The sequence below is a fragment of the Taudactylus pleione genome, unplaced genomic scaffold (genome assembly GCF_031769625.1).
Source record: "Taudactylus pleione unplaced genomic scaffold, aTauple2 ptg001065l, whole genome shotgun sequence".
Classification (NCBI taxonomy): domain Eukaryota; kingdom Metazoa; phylum Chordata; class Amphibia; order Anura; family Myobatrachidae; genus Taudactylus; species Taudactylus pleione.
In genome coordinates this window covers 134,166-150,307 of record NW_028285466.1, presented here as the reverse complement: position 1 = coordinate 150,307, position 16,142 = coordinate 134,166, and the positions used below count along the sequence as shown (strand labels likewise).

At 44.6% G+C, this 16,142-nt stretch overlaps 1 protein-coding gene across 1 annotated transcript in view; it reads right to left on the bottom strand.

Moving 5' to 3' along the window:
* LOC148453895 (attractin-like protein 1) overlaps nt 1-16,142 on the bottom strand; it is a 482,434-nt gene that overhangs the window by 350,307 nt on the left and 115,985 nt on the right. The window lies entirely within an intron of this gene.

Below are 16,142 nucleotides of genomic sequence, written 5' to 3'. Positions count from 1 at the left end.
CACACCCTTAAAACGCCCGTTTTGACCGTTAGGCACGCCTGCGTTCGGATCACCACTCCCCGTTTTCAAGAACCTTCCCCTGTTACCACCCACAAACGCCTCATCCTGTCACTCAAATTAGCAGGCACTTGCTATTTTGCGAGCGCTCGATTTCCGATCGCACTCTGGTTGGCGCATGCGCATTACGACCCATACGTATGCGCAGATGTGCGAACATCGCTCGGAGCGAACGAGCGGCCGCTTACGAGCGGCTCTGAATCAGGCCCATAGGGCCATAACCAATTAGAGGCGGAAATACTTTTTCACCTGTTTTTTGGTGAAAATTTCGCCTAATTCAATTCCAGGACAATTTCGCCTAAGCGGAAACTCGATGCATTGAATTCTGCAAGAAAGATTCTCAAATCAATAGCTGGTGAAAATAAGTGCAGAATCTTTATTTTGGGGTGCAAACATGGGGAAACGACCCTTGGGACAGCTCCCAAAAAGACAAATCTGCGAAAAAGAACAAAAACAAAAACCTAAGAACACCCCAAAAAAGTTTTGGGGTAAAAATGTAAAAAGTGGGGGGACAAGCATAAAAACTAGCAAAATAGACTTCTTGGGGGTCCCCAGGTATGGGTCAGGTGTTTTTGGGATTGCAGGTGCATGCAGCAGGTGATTTTTCATGTTTTTTAAAACTTCACTTTAGAGACATAAAAATATACTAGCACCCAATTTCAAGTACCCCAAATTTGACTGGACTACTTATTGTCACCAAAAAATACAGCTTAATGCCATTCTTCACCACTTTTACAAAGACGCTAATAGCAAGCAATTTACACAACTAAAGTACGCAAAATAGTCTTATTAGGGCTATTAGTACACATCTATAGTGATTCCCTATGTTATTAGGGCTATTAGTACACATCTATATTCACTTACTATGGTATTAGGGCTATTAGTACACATCTATAGTGATTCCCTATGTTATTAGGGCTATTAGTACACATCTATATTATTCCCTATGTTATTAGGGCTATTAGTACACATCTATATTCATTCCCTATGTTATTAGGGCTATTAGTACACATCTATAGTGATTCCCTATGTTATTAGGGCTATTAGTACACATCTATATTCATTCCCTATGTTATTAGGGCTATTAGTACACATCTATATTCATTCCCTATACTATTAGGGCTAATACTACACATCTATAGTGATTCCCTATGTTATTAGGGCTATTAGTACACATCTATAGTGATTCCCTATGTTATTAGGGCTATTAGTACACATCTATAGTGATTCCCTATGTTATTAGGGCTATTAGTACACATCTATAGTGATTCCCTATGTTATTAGGGCTATTAGTACACATCTATAGTGATTCCCTATGTTATTAGGGCTATTAGTACACATCTATAGTGATTCCCTATGTTATTAGGGCTATTAGTACACATCTATAGTGATTCCCTATGTTATACCCCTTTTACACCGGAGCTAAAACCCGGGTTTTTGAAGGGTTAACCCGGGCAGCTCCCTGGTGTAAAAGGGCAGAGGGTTGGATCGCCGGGTCGAGTGACCCGGCAATCCAGCCCAGGTAACTAGCAGGGTTTAACACGGGCATAGCCCGTGAAACCCTGCTATGGGAACAGCACACTCCGGGTCACGAAGACCTGGAGTGCGCTGCTAGCCGGCCAATTGGTCCGGCTTCAGTGGCGCTTGTAGATGTCGTCATCTCCAAGCGTCCACTTTCACTCCGCAATAGCCGGGTCTATGCAGACCTGACTGCGGTGTGAGCGGCGCTGACTCGGGAATATCCAGAGTCAGCGCCGGCAAAATTCCGGGTCTGATCCGAATAGGAACTTTGTTCCAACTCCAGGTCAGACACGGAATTTAGGTGGAAAAGGGGTATTATTAGGGCTATTAGTACACATCTTTATTAATTTCCTATGTTATTAGGGTTATTAGTACACATCTATAGTGATTCCCTATGCTATTAGGGCTATTAGTACACATCTATATTCATTTCCTATGTTATTAGGGCTATTAATACACATCTATATTCATTTCCTATGTTATTAGGGCTATTAGTAGACATCTATATTAATTTCCTGTTATTAGGGCTATTAGTACACATCTATATTCATTCCCTATGTTATTAGGGCTATTAGTACACATCCATATTCATTCCCTATGTTATTAGGGCTATTAGTACACATCTATAGTGATTCCCTATGTTATTAGGGCTATTAGTACACATGTACAGTGATTCCCTATGTTATTAGGGCTATTAGTACACATGTACAGTGATTCCCTATGTTATTAGGGCTATTAGTACACATCTATAGTGATTCCCTATGTTATTAGTGCTATTAGTACACATCCATATTCATTCCCTATGTTATTAGGGCTATTAGTACACATCTATAGTGATTCCCTATGTTATTAGGGCTATTAGTACACATCCATATTAATTTCCTATATTATTAGGGCTATTAGTACACATCTATATTCATTCCCCATGTTATTAGGGCTATTAGTACACATCTACAGTGATTCCCTATGTTATTAGGGCTATTAGTACACATCCATATTCATTTCCTATGTTATTAGGGCTATTAGTACACATCTATATTCATTCCCTATGTTATTAGGGCTATTAGTACACATCCATATTCATTTCCTATGTTATTAGGGCTATTAGTACACATCTATATTCATTCCCTATGTTATTAGGGCTATTAGTACACATCTATATTCATTCCCTATGTTATTAGGGCTATTAGTACACATCTATAGTGATTCCCTATGTTATTAGGGCTATTAGTACACATCCATATTCATTTCCTATGTTATTAGGGCTATTAGTACACATCTATATTCATTCCCTATGTTATTAGGGCTATTAGTACAATTCCATATTAATTTCCTATGTTATTAGGGCTATTAGTACACATCTATATTCATTCCCTATGTTATCAGGTCTATGAGTACACATATAAATTCACTTACTATGTTATTAGGGCTATTAGTACACATCTATATTCATTCCCTATGTTATTAGGGCTATTAGTACACATCTATAGTGATTCCCTATGTTATTAGGGCTATTAGTACACATGTACAGTGATTCCCTATGTTATTAGGGCTATTAGTACACATGTACAGTGATTCCCTATGTTATTAGGGCTATTAGTACACATCTATAGTGATTCCCTATGTTATTAGGGCTATTAGTACACATCTATATTCATTCCCCATGTTATTAGGGCTATTAGTACACATCTATATTCATTCCCTATGTTATTAGGGCTATTAGTACACATCTATAGTGATTCCCTATGTTATTAGGGCTATTAGTACACACCCATATTCATTTCCTATGTTATTAGGGCTATTAGTACACATCTATATTCATTCCCTATGTTATTAGGGCTATTAGTACACATCTATAGTGATTCCCTATGTTATTAGGGCTATTAGTACACATCCATATTAATTTCCTATGTTATTAGGGCTATTAGTACACATCTATATTCATTCCCTATGTTATTAGGGCTATTAGTACACATCCATATTCATTTCCTATGTTATTAGGGCTATTAGTACACATCTATATTCATTCCCTATGTTATTAGGGCTATTAGTACACATCTATATTCATTCCCTATGTTATTAGGGCTATTAGTACACATCTATAGTGATTCCCTATGTTATTAGGGCTATTAGTACACATCCATATTCATTTCCTATGTTATTAGGGCTATTAGTACACATCTATATTCATTCCCTATGTTATCAGGTCTATGAGTACACATCTAAATTAATTTCCTATGTTATTAGGGCTATTAGTACACATCTATATTCACTTACTATGTTATTAGGGCTATTAGTACACATCTATAGTGATTCCCTATGTTATTAGGGCTATTAGTACACATCTATAGTGATTCCCTATGTTATTAGGGCTATTAGTACACATCTATATTATTCCCTATGTTATTAAAGCTATTAGTACACATCTATATTCATCCCTATGTTATTAGGGCTATTAGTACACATCTATATTCACTTAATATGTTATTAGGGCTATTAGTACACATCTATAGTGATTCCATATGTTATTAGGGCTATTAGTACACATCTATAGTGATTCTCTATGTTATTAGGGCTATTAGTACACATCTATATTATTCCCTATGTTATTAGGGCTATTAGTACACATCTATATTCATTCCCTATGTTATTAGGGCTATTAGTACACATCTATAGTGATTCCCTATGTTATTAGGGCTATTAGTACACATCTATATTGATTCCTTATGTTATTAGGGCTATTAGTACACATCTATATTCACTTAATATGTTATTAGGGCTATTAGTACACATCTATAGTGATTCCCTATGTTATTAGGGCTATTAGTACACATCTATATTGATTCCCTATGTTATTAGGGCTATTAGTACACATCTATAGTGATTCCCTATGTTATTAGGGCTATTAGTACACATCTATAGTGATTCCCTATGTTATTAGGGCTATTAGTACACATCTATAGTGATTCCCTATGTTATTAGGGCTATTAGTACACATCTACAGTGATTCCCTATGTTATTAGGGCTATTAGTACACATCTATAGTGATTCCCTATGTTATTAGGGCTATTAGTACACATCTATATTATTCCCTATGTTATTAGGGCTATTAGTACACATCTATATTCATTCCCTATGTTATTAGGGCTATTAGTACACATCAATATTCACTTAATATGTTATTAGGGCTATTAGTACACATCTATAGTGATTCCCTATGTTATTAGGGCTATTAGTACACATCTATAGTGATTCCCTATGTTATTAGGGCTATTAGTACACATCTATATTGATTCCCTGTTAGTGCATCTTTTTCTGGGGTACAGACTGATTTCCCCAATTCTTTCAGTACTTTTCGCCTGTTCCTCATTCGACAATTTCCATTTTGACTGTTTTGCAATTGAATTAGGTGAAAAGCGGGGATGCGCACGGAATGATTTCGCCTCTGAAACAGGTGAATGAGGCGAAAAGTCAGACAGGCCAAAATTTTCGGACGTTTCCTATCTAACTGAACACCCTTCAGATTGTCTCCCCAAATGCAGCGCTGCACAACATCAGGGTACAGATGCCTACACCGCCTGCTGATCACGGCCTTACATTTATTACATACATGTCTCACCGTAGTACCAGCACATGGAGTATCAGGAATCAGGAGCACCACCGGGCTAAGGCTGCCGCCATGACTGTAAGGTTTACCGTCCCGCCCCCTCGCCGCAGTGATGATGGCAGATGTGATATAGCTTGAAATACAATGGGCACTGTATAATATACTGATCAGCAGGGAATGGGCACTGTATATAATACTGGTCAGCAGGGAATGGGCACTGTATAATATATCGATCAGCAGGGAATGGGCACTGTATAATATATCAATCAGCAGGGAATGGGCACTGTATATAATACAGATCAGCAGGGAATGAGCACTGTATATAATACTGGTCAGCAGGGAATGGGCACTGTATAATATATCGATCAGCAGGGAATGGGCACTGTATATAATACTGGTCAGCAGGGAATGGGCACTGTATATAATACTTGTCAGCAGGGAATGGGCACTGTATATTATACTGATCAGCAGGGAATGGGCACTATATATAATACAGATCAACAGGGAATGGGAACTGTATATATTACAGATCAGCAGGGAATGGGCACTGTATATTATACATGTCAGCAGGGAATGGGCAATATATATAATACAGTTCAGCAGGGAATGGGCACTGTATAATATACTGATCAGCAGGGAATGGGCACTGCATAATATACTGATCAGCAGGGAATGGGAACTGTATATTATACTAGTCAGCAGGGAATGGGCACTGTATATAATACAGATCAGCAGGGAATGGGCACTGTATATTATACTGGTCAGCAGGGAATGGACACTGTATATAATACAGATCAGCAGGGAATGAGCACTGTATATAATACAGATCAGCAGGGAATGGGCACTGTATATTACACTGGTCTGCAGGGAATGGGCACATTATATAATACAAATCAGCAGGGAATGGGCACTGTATATTATACTGATCAGCAGGGAATGGACACTGTATATAATACAGATCAGCAGGTAATGGGCACTGTATATAATACAGATCAGCAGGGAATGGGCACTGTATATTATACTGGTCAGCAGGGAATGGGCACTGTATATTATACTGATCAGCAGGGAATGGGCACTGTATATAATACAGATCAGCAGGGAATGGGCACTGTAAATTATACTGGTCAGCAGGGAATGGGCACTATATATAATACAGATCAGGAGGGAATGGGCACTGTATTATATACTGATCAGCAGGGAATGGGCACTGTACATAATACAAATTAGCAGGGAATGGGCACTGTATACTATACTGGTCAGCAGGGAATGGGCACTGTATAATATACTGATCAGCAGGGAATGGGCACTGTATATAATACAGATAAGCAGGGAATGGGCACTGTATATAATACAGATCAGCAGGGAATGAGCACTGTATATAATACAGATCAGCAGGGAATGGGCACTGTATACTATACTTGTCAGCAGGGAATGGGCACTGTATATTATACTGATCAGCAGGGAATGGGCACTATATATAATACAGATCAACAGGGAATGGGAACTGTATATATTACAGATCAGCAGGGAATGGGCACTGTATATTATACATGTCAGCAGGGAATGGGCAATATATATAATACAGTTCAGCAGGGAATGGGCACTGTATAATATACTGATCAGCAGGGAATGGGCACTGCATAATATACTGATCAGCAGGGAATGGGCACTGCATAATATACTGATCAGCAGGGAATGGGCACTGTATATAATACAGATCAGCAGGGAATGGGCACTGTATATAATACAGATCAGCAGGGAATGGGCACTGCATAATATACTGATCAGCAGGGAATGGGCACTGTATATAATACAGATCAGCAGGGAATGGGCACTGCATAATATACTGATCAGCAGGGAATGGGCACTGTATATAATACAGATCAGCAGGGAATGGGCACTGTATAACATACTGGTCAGCATGGAATGGGCACTGTACATTATACTGATCAGCAGGGAATGGGCACTGTATAACATACTGATCAGCAGGGAATGGGCACTGTATAACATACTGATCAGCAGGGAATGGGCACTGTATATAATACTGGTCAGCAGGGAATGGGCACTTTATATTATACTGATCATCAGGGAATGGGCACTGTATGTTAAACTGATCAGCAGGGAATGGGCACTGTATGTTATATTGGTCAGCAGGGAATGGGCACTGTATATAATACAGGTCAGCAGGGAATGGGAACTGTATACTATACTGATCAGCAGGGAATGGGAACTGTATATTATACTGGTCAGCAGGGAATGGGCACTTTATGTTATACTGATCAGCAGGGAATGAGCACTGTATGTTATATTGGTCAGCAGGGAATGGATACTGTATATAATACAGATCAGCAGTGAATGGGCACTGTATACTATACTGGTCAGCAGGGAATGGGCACAGTATATTATACTGGTCAGTAGGGAATGGGCACTGTATATTATACTGAACAGCAGGGAACGGGCACTGTATATTATACTGATCAGCAGGGAACGGGCACTGTATATTATACTTGTCAGCAGGGAATGGGAACTGTATGTTATAGTGATCAACAGGGAATGGGCACTGTATGTTATACTGGTCAGCAGGGAATGGGCACTGTATGTTATACTGATCAGCAGGGAATGGGAACTGTATATTATACTGGTCAGCAGGGATAGGGCACTGTATAATATACTGGTCAGGAAAAAAATGGGCACTGTATATTATACGTATCAGCAAGGAATGGGTACTGTATATTATACTGGTCAGCAAGGAATGGGTACTGTATATTATACTGGTCAGCAGGGAATGGGGACTGTATATTATACTGGTCAGCAGAGAATGGGCATTATATTATACTGGTCAGAAGAGAATGGGCAATGTATATTATACTAGTTAGCACGGAATGGGCACTGTATATTATACTGGTCAGAAGGTAATGGGCACTGTATATTATACTGGTCAGCAGGGAATGGGAACTGTACATTACACTGGTCAGCAGGGAATGGGCACTGTATATTATACTGGTCAGAAGAGAATGGGTAACGTATACTATACTGGTCAGCAGGGAATGGACACTGTGTAATATACTGATCATCAGGGAATGGGCACTGTATATTATACTGATCAGCAGGGAATGGGCCATGTATACCATACTGGTCAGCAGGGAATGGGCACTGTATAATATACTGATCATCAGGGAATAGGCACTGTATATTATACTGATCAGCAGGGGATGGGCACTGTATAATATACTGATCAGCAGGGAATTGGCACTGTATAATATACTGATCAGCAGGGAATGGGCACTGTATATAATACAGATCATCAGGGAATGGGCACTGTATATAATACTGATCAGCAGGGAATGGGCACTGTATATTATACTGATCAGCAGGGAATGGGCACTGTATATAATACTGATCAGCAGGGAATGGGCACTGTATATAATATACTGATCAGCAGGGAATAGGCACTGTATATAATATACTGATCAGCAGGGAATGGGCACTGTATAATATACTGATCAGCAGGGAATGGGCACTGTATATAATATACTGATCAGCAGGGAATGGGCACTGTATATAATACTGATCAGCAGGGAATGGGCACTGTATATAATATACTGATCAGCAGGGAATAGGCACTGTATATAATACTGATCAGCAGGGAATGGGCACTGTATATAATATACTGATCAGCAGGGAATGGGCACTGTATAATATACTGATCAGCAGGGAATGGGCACTGTATATAATATACTGATCAGCAGGGAATGGGCACTGTATATAATACTGATCAGCAGGGAATGGGCACTGTATATAATACTGATCAGCAGGGAATGGGCACTGTATATAATATACTGATCAGCAGGGAATGGGCACTGTATTATATACTGATCATCAGGGAATAGGCACTGTATATTATACTGATCAGCAGGGGATGGGCACTGTATATTATGCTGATCAGCAGGGAATAGGCACTGTATATAATATACTGATCAGCAGGGAATGGGCACTGTATATAATATACTGATCAGTAGGGAATAGGCACTGTATATAATACTGATCAGCAGGGAATAGGCACTGTATATAATATACTGATCAGCAGGGAATAGGCACTGTATATAATACTGATCAGCAGGGAATGGGCACTGTATATTTTACAGGTGTATATTATACTGATTAGCTACTCTGTGCAGTAAAAGCCCATTAATACATTTATGTGATACTAAAATAATGTGCAATGGGTGTGACAATAACGGTTTGTACATTGTGTTAGTAAAAATAATACTGGTAAATATCATGTATGTGAGAAGCGAATGACTCCGACTCGCTCCTACGTATGTTGTGCATACAGGCCGCAATGAGTGCGCAGTTTGCTAAACATAACAAGATCCGTCCACATTTAGATTCAGGCCCCGTGTACGCTGCTAATTTGTCGTCTGTCCCTACACCAGTAACTGAGGCACGTAATGATGTCACATTTTTCTTGTTCAATTGGCAGGTTGTGCGCTCGTGAATACTGGTTAATTAAGTCCACAAATCGGCTAGCTGCGCTGTGACTAGGTGACAGGGACGCCTCCATCACACCGCGACGAGGTGTCACATTCCATGATACCCTTATAAAGGTGCATACACACAGTCAGATATGTCAGATGAACGATTTCAGCCTGTATTAAAATGAATGGAAATCGTCCAAAACTGACTGCAAACACATCAGATGTCAGATATCGTTATCTGACAATCGGGAACGCTCATCGTTCATCATTGCACACATGTCAGATTTTCCTTTCAGATATGAACGATTTTTAAAATCGTTATCGTTCAGATCTGAAGAAAAATCTGACCGTGTGTATGCACCACTAGTGTTACATAGTCACCTTGCTACGGCCTGTCTGTGCGATGGACAAATTGCCGTACTGTACATTTGTGTCCCGACTAGGCCGCCGGCCAGGGGCGAGTGCTCAGCGTCAGAGGAGTCAGGATGTAGGAGAGGGCCCCTCTGCACAAGCCGAACATAATATGTTCCCGCGTAGCCTGTAAGCGCCCACACAGCACTCGCTTCACCAAGATTGATGGTTGCTGAGCTGGGGACTTAGGGACGTTTAGGCAACTGGCTTTTTCCATTTAATGCAATACCTTGATTTTCACTTAATGAGTCAAACATCAGCGTCCCCAGAGAACACGGCACAATTTGCTATAGAATGACAAAGGACTTGTGAGGAAAGTAAAGTAATTTTACATCAGCATAGTCAGGAGCCGACGGGCGTAATACACGATGTAATAGTCAGACACAGGGGCCGAAGGGCGTAATACACGATGTAATAGTCAGACACAGGGACCGACGGGCGTAATTCACGATGTAATAGTCAGACACAGGGACCGACGGGCGTAATACACGATGTAATAGTCAGACACAGGGGCCGACGGGCGTAATACACGATGTAATAGTCAGACACAGGGACCGACGGGCGTAATACACGATGTAACAGTCAGACACAGGGGCCGACGGGCGTAATACACGATGTAATAGTCAGACACAGGGACCGACGGGCGTAATTCACGATGTAATAGTCAGACACAGGGCCCGATGGGCGTAATACACAATGTAACAGTCAGACACAGGGGCCGACGGGCGTAATACACGATGTAACAGTCAGACACAGGGACCGACGGGCATAATACACGACGTAACAGTCAGACACAGGGACCGACGGGCGTAATACACGATGTAATAGTCAGACACAGGGGCCGACGGGCGTAATACACGATGTAATAGTCAGACACAGGGACTGACGGGCGTAATACACGATGTAATAGTCAGACACAGGGGCCGACGGGCGTAATACACGATGTAATAGTCAGACACAGGGACCGACGGGCGTAATACACAATGTAATAGTCAGACACAGGGGCCGACGGGCGTAATACACGATGTAAGTGTCAGACACAGGGCCCGACGGGCGTAATACACGATGTAACAGTCAGACACAGGGCCCGACGGGCGTAATACACGATGTAACAGTCAGACACAGGGGCCAACGGGCGTAATACACGATGTAATAGTCAGACACAGGCCCCGACGGCCGTAATACACGATGTAACAGTCAGACACAGGGGCCGACGGGCGTAATACACGATGTAACAGTCAGACACAGGGACCGACGGGCGTAATACACGACGTAACAGTCAGACACAGGGACCGACGGGCGTAATACACGATGTAATAGTCAGACACAGGGGCCGACGGGCGTAATACACGAGGTAAGAGTCAGACACAGGGACCGACGGGCGTAATACACGATGTAATAGTCAGACACAGGGGCCGACGGGCGTAATACACGATGTAATAGTCAGACACAGGGGCCGACGGGCGTAATACACGATGTAATAGTCAGACACAGGGACCGACGGGCGTAATACACAATGTAATAGTCAGACACAGGGGCCGACGGGCGTAATACACGATGTAATAGTCAGACACAGGGCCCGACGGGCGTAATACACAATGTAACAGTCAGACACAGGGACCGACGGGCGTAATACACGATGTAACAGTCAGACACAGGGCCCGACGGGCGTAATACACGATGTAATAGTCAGACACAGGGCCCGACGGGCGTAATACGCGATGTAATAGTCAGACACAGGGGCCGACGGGCGTAATACGCGATGTAATAGTCAGACACAGGGGCCGACGGGCGTAATACGCAATGTAGTAGTCAGACACAGGGGCAGACGGGCGTAATACACGATGTAATAGTCAGACACAGGGCCCGACGGGCGTAAAACACGATGTAATAGTCAGACACAGGGACCGACGGGCGTAATACACAATGTAACAGTCAGACACAGGGGCCGACGGGCGTAATACACGATGTAATAGTCAGACACAGGGCCCGACGGGCGTAATACACAATGTAACAGTCAGACACAGGGACCGACGGGCGTAATACACGATGTAACAGTCAGACAGAGGGCCCGACGGGCGTAATACACGATGTAATAGTCAGACACAGGGCCCGACGGGCGTAATACGCGATGTAATAGTCAGACACAGGGGCCGACGGGCGTAATACGCGATGTAATAGTCAGACACAGGGGCCGACGGGCGTAATACGCGATGTAATAGTCAGACACAGGGGCCGACGGGCGTAATATGCGATGTAATAGTCAGACACAGGGGCCGACGGGCGTAATACGCAATGTAGTAGTCAGACACAGGGGCAGACGGGCGTAATACGCAATGTAGTAGTCAGACACAGGGGCAGACGGGCGTAAAACACGATGTAACAGTCAGACACAGGGACCGACGGGCGTAATACACAATGTAACAGTCAGACACAGGGGCCGACGGGCGTAATACACGATGTAATAGTCAGACACAGGGCCCGATGGGCGTAATACACAATGTAACAGTCAGACACAGGGACCGACGGGCGTAATACACGATGTAACAGTCAGACACAGGGCCCGACGGGCGTAATACACGATGTAATAGTCAGACACAGGGCCCGACGGGCCTAATACGCGATGTAATAGTCAGACACAGGGGCCGACGGGCGTAATACGCGATGTAATAGTCAGACACAGGGGCCGACGGGCGTAATACGCGATGTAGTAGTCAGACACAGGGGCCGACGGGCGTAATACACGATGTAACAGTCAGACACAGGGACCGACGGGCGTAATACACAATGTAACAGTCAGACACAGGGACCGACGGGCGTAATACACGATGTAACAGTCAGACACAGGGGCCGACGGGCGTAATACACGATGTAACAGTCAGACACAGGGGCCGACGGGCGTAATACACGATGTAACAGTCAGACACAGGGGCCGACGGGCGTAATACACGATGTAATAGTCAGACACAGGGGCTGGGAGACAAGTAACTGACAGCAACACTACTTCGAAATAATCTACTTGTGCTTGTGCTATGGGCGGACAGCAGGGATCTAACACCCGCAGGACATGGCGCGATACGGAAACGTACTGTCATCCGGGACTGGAGAATTCTAAGAGGGGGACACTTCGTGCCGGATTCGCAGGCGCACAAAACGCCCATATTCACATTGATGAGTGTTGTTTGCAACTGTACATGCACAAAACTTTTTGAAAAGAAAATCCTACGGCTCATGCACCACAATACATTACCGAGTGGCGGCACGGAACGCAGGCATGTCACTACCATTTTATGTTGGTGTTTTACCCTGCAACTGCGAGCTCTTACAGAAGGGATATTATCTCCGCCGTTCCAATTCCCGTGGCCATTCTGCGGGACCATACACTCACTCAGAGCTGCAATAACGATCTGCGACCGACGCTACGTCTGTGGGCCTGATTCAGCAATCGGCCGATTGTTGCGTTCTGTACATGCGTATGCATCGCAGTGTGCGTGCCCGAACTGGCCATTGCCGCCGGTACTGCGATCGCAGTGACTACGCAGATGTTTGTGGGTGGTGACAGGGGGTGGTCGGGGAAACACAGGCGTGCATAAATTAGTCACTGTGGTGCCGTACGCAGCCTGAGGCCTGATAGCGTGCGATGAGGTTAGTCATTCCTGATTATGGTCAGATCTTGTGCAGGTGTGCGTGAGGCTGCGATGGTGCTCGCTGTTACCGATGGTTTCACAGTCTTGCTATACATTACGGATGTGAGTATGGTAAGGTGGGCGTCCTGATGTAGTGCTGCGTATGGCAGAGCATTTGCAATGAATGCGTAATCGCTATTGCATTCGCAGTCGCGTTCCTTGCTGAATCACGCCCTGTGTACGCAGATACCAGGATGGTCAATGCTGCAGGTGGGTGTCAGTACTTATTTTCGCATCGCAGTTGCGTACACATACACAGCAAAGGCGGCGGCAATGACTATTTTGGTGGGATTTCAGGCATTTCAGCTACAACACCCCATTGATAGCGCACGGCGACTCCCCAGCAAACGTAACATAGAGGTCAGTGGTGGGAAGAAAATCGGTTTTGCGGCTGCTCATTACGGATCTCATTTCCAATATCAATATCCCACCGCCCACATTTAGCGCAGAAGTCCCCAGGTCTTCCCCAACAGAATCAGGTCCATTCCAAATAAACATATTACCCTGAAGTTGGTGAATCTGACTTTGATGTTCCCTCCCCTCGTCAGGCAGCTGATCAGATCCTAGGACCACCCACATAACCTGTTACACTGCCATGAGAGTCCTGGGTTATTGTACATGAGCGAGTACCAACCCGGGATTTCTGTCAGTGGAAACGGCTCCACCGGGTCCAGTTACCCTGGAAGCCAACCCTTCAAGCGCGCAGGAATTTTCCCGGGAAGGACCCGTGTAAGGCTCAGTGTAACCAGGTAACCCGAGTTATCCGAACTGGGAGCCATTTCCAGCACTGGGAGAGCCGCATTCCAGCACAAGGAGAAGATGTCATCTCCAAGTGTCTGCACTGCACGGTGCCAGAGTTGAAAGGGGTCTGACCCAGTTTGGAACTGTGGGCCTGATTCAGAGCCGCTCGCAAAAAGCGAGCGCTCGCTCTGAATCAGGGCGGCCGCTTTTTTATTTTTAAAACCGGCCTCCTGGCCGCTCGCATAGCTGTGGGTGACCACCCACAGCTTTTGCGAGCGGCCAGGTGATGGTCGCTGGTGATGTCAGTAGGGCCGCCCTCAAACGGCAGGTGTTCCTAAGGGAACGCCTCCGTTTAGCCAGCCACCCCCCTCCCTGCCTACAAAACGGGGCTGAACAACATCGACAGCCGCCCCGTTTGTAGCGAGCCCCGGAGGGAGTGAATTTCTCACTCGCTCCGGGGCTTTCGCTCGCGCATTTCGCACGCCATGCGTGCGCAGTGCCCCACCATCGACCTGCTTGCGAGCAGGTCTGAATAAGGCCCTGTGCTCATTATCTGGTGTCAGACCCAGGACTGGTAAAGGGGTATTAGTAAAAATAGATAGTTGAACCTTTTGAGGTTTTATCTTAGCTGCTTATGTGGCCGGGTTTCATTAGGAAATGAAATGTGATGTTCCAGGAGGACCTGCTTTGTCTGAGACCCTACAGTATATGGGGCAATTCAGCGATGTCCAACTGACCTCACTATCTCAGTCCTGGTCCAAACTCCCCTCCATGGACCCCTAGCATATGAAAATCCACATGAGCAGCGGTCTCTAATCCTACACTTATGAGGTAGGGTACAGTGTAGTGAAGTGTGTGACTTATGTAAATCCAATAATAACTGTATGAGCAACGCAAACCACATCTCAAGCCACCTGCACTCACCTTACATCCCATGCCACCTGCACTCACCTTACATCCCATGCCACCTGCACTCACCTTACATCCCATGCCACCTGCACTCACCTTACATCCCATGCCACCTGCACTCACCTTACATCCCATGCCCCTGTACATACCTTACATCCCATGCCACCAACACTCACCATACATCCCATGCCGCCTGCACTCACCTTGCATCCCATGCCGCCTGCACTCACCTTACATCCCATGCCACCTGCACTCACCTTACATCCCATGCCACCTGCACTCACCTTACATCCCATGCCACCTGCACTCACCTTACATCCCATGCCACCTGCACTCACCTTACATCCCATGCCACCTGCACTCACCTTACATCCCATGCCCCTGTACATACCTTACATCCCATGCCACCTGCACTCACCTTACATCCCATGCCGCCTGCACTCACCTTGCATCCCATGCCGCCTGCACTCACCATACATCCCATGCCACCTGCACTCACCATACATCCCATGCCACCTGCACTCACCATACATCCCATGCCGCCTGCACTCACCTTACATCCCATGCCGCCTGCACTCACCTTACATCCCATGCCGCCTGCACTCACCATACATCACATGCCATCTGCACTCACCATACATCCCATGCCGCCTGCACTCACCATACATCCCATGCCACCTGCACTCACCATACATCCCATGCCACCTGCACTCACCTTACATCCCATGCCAC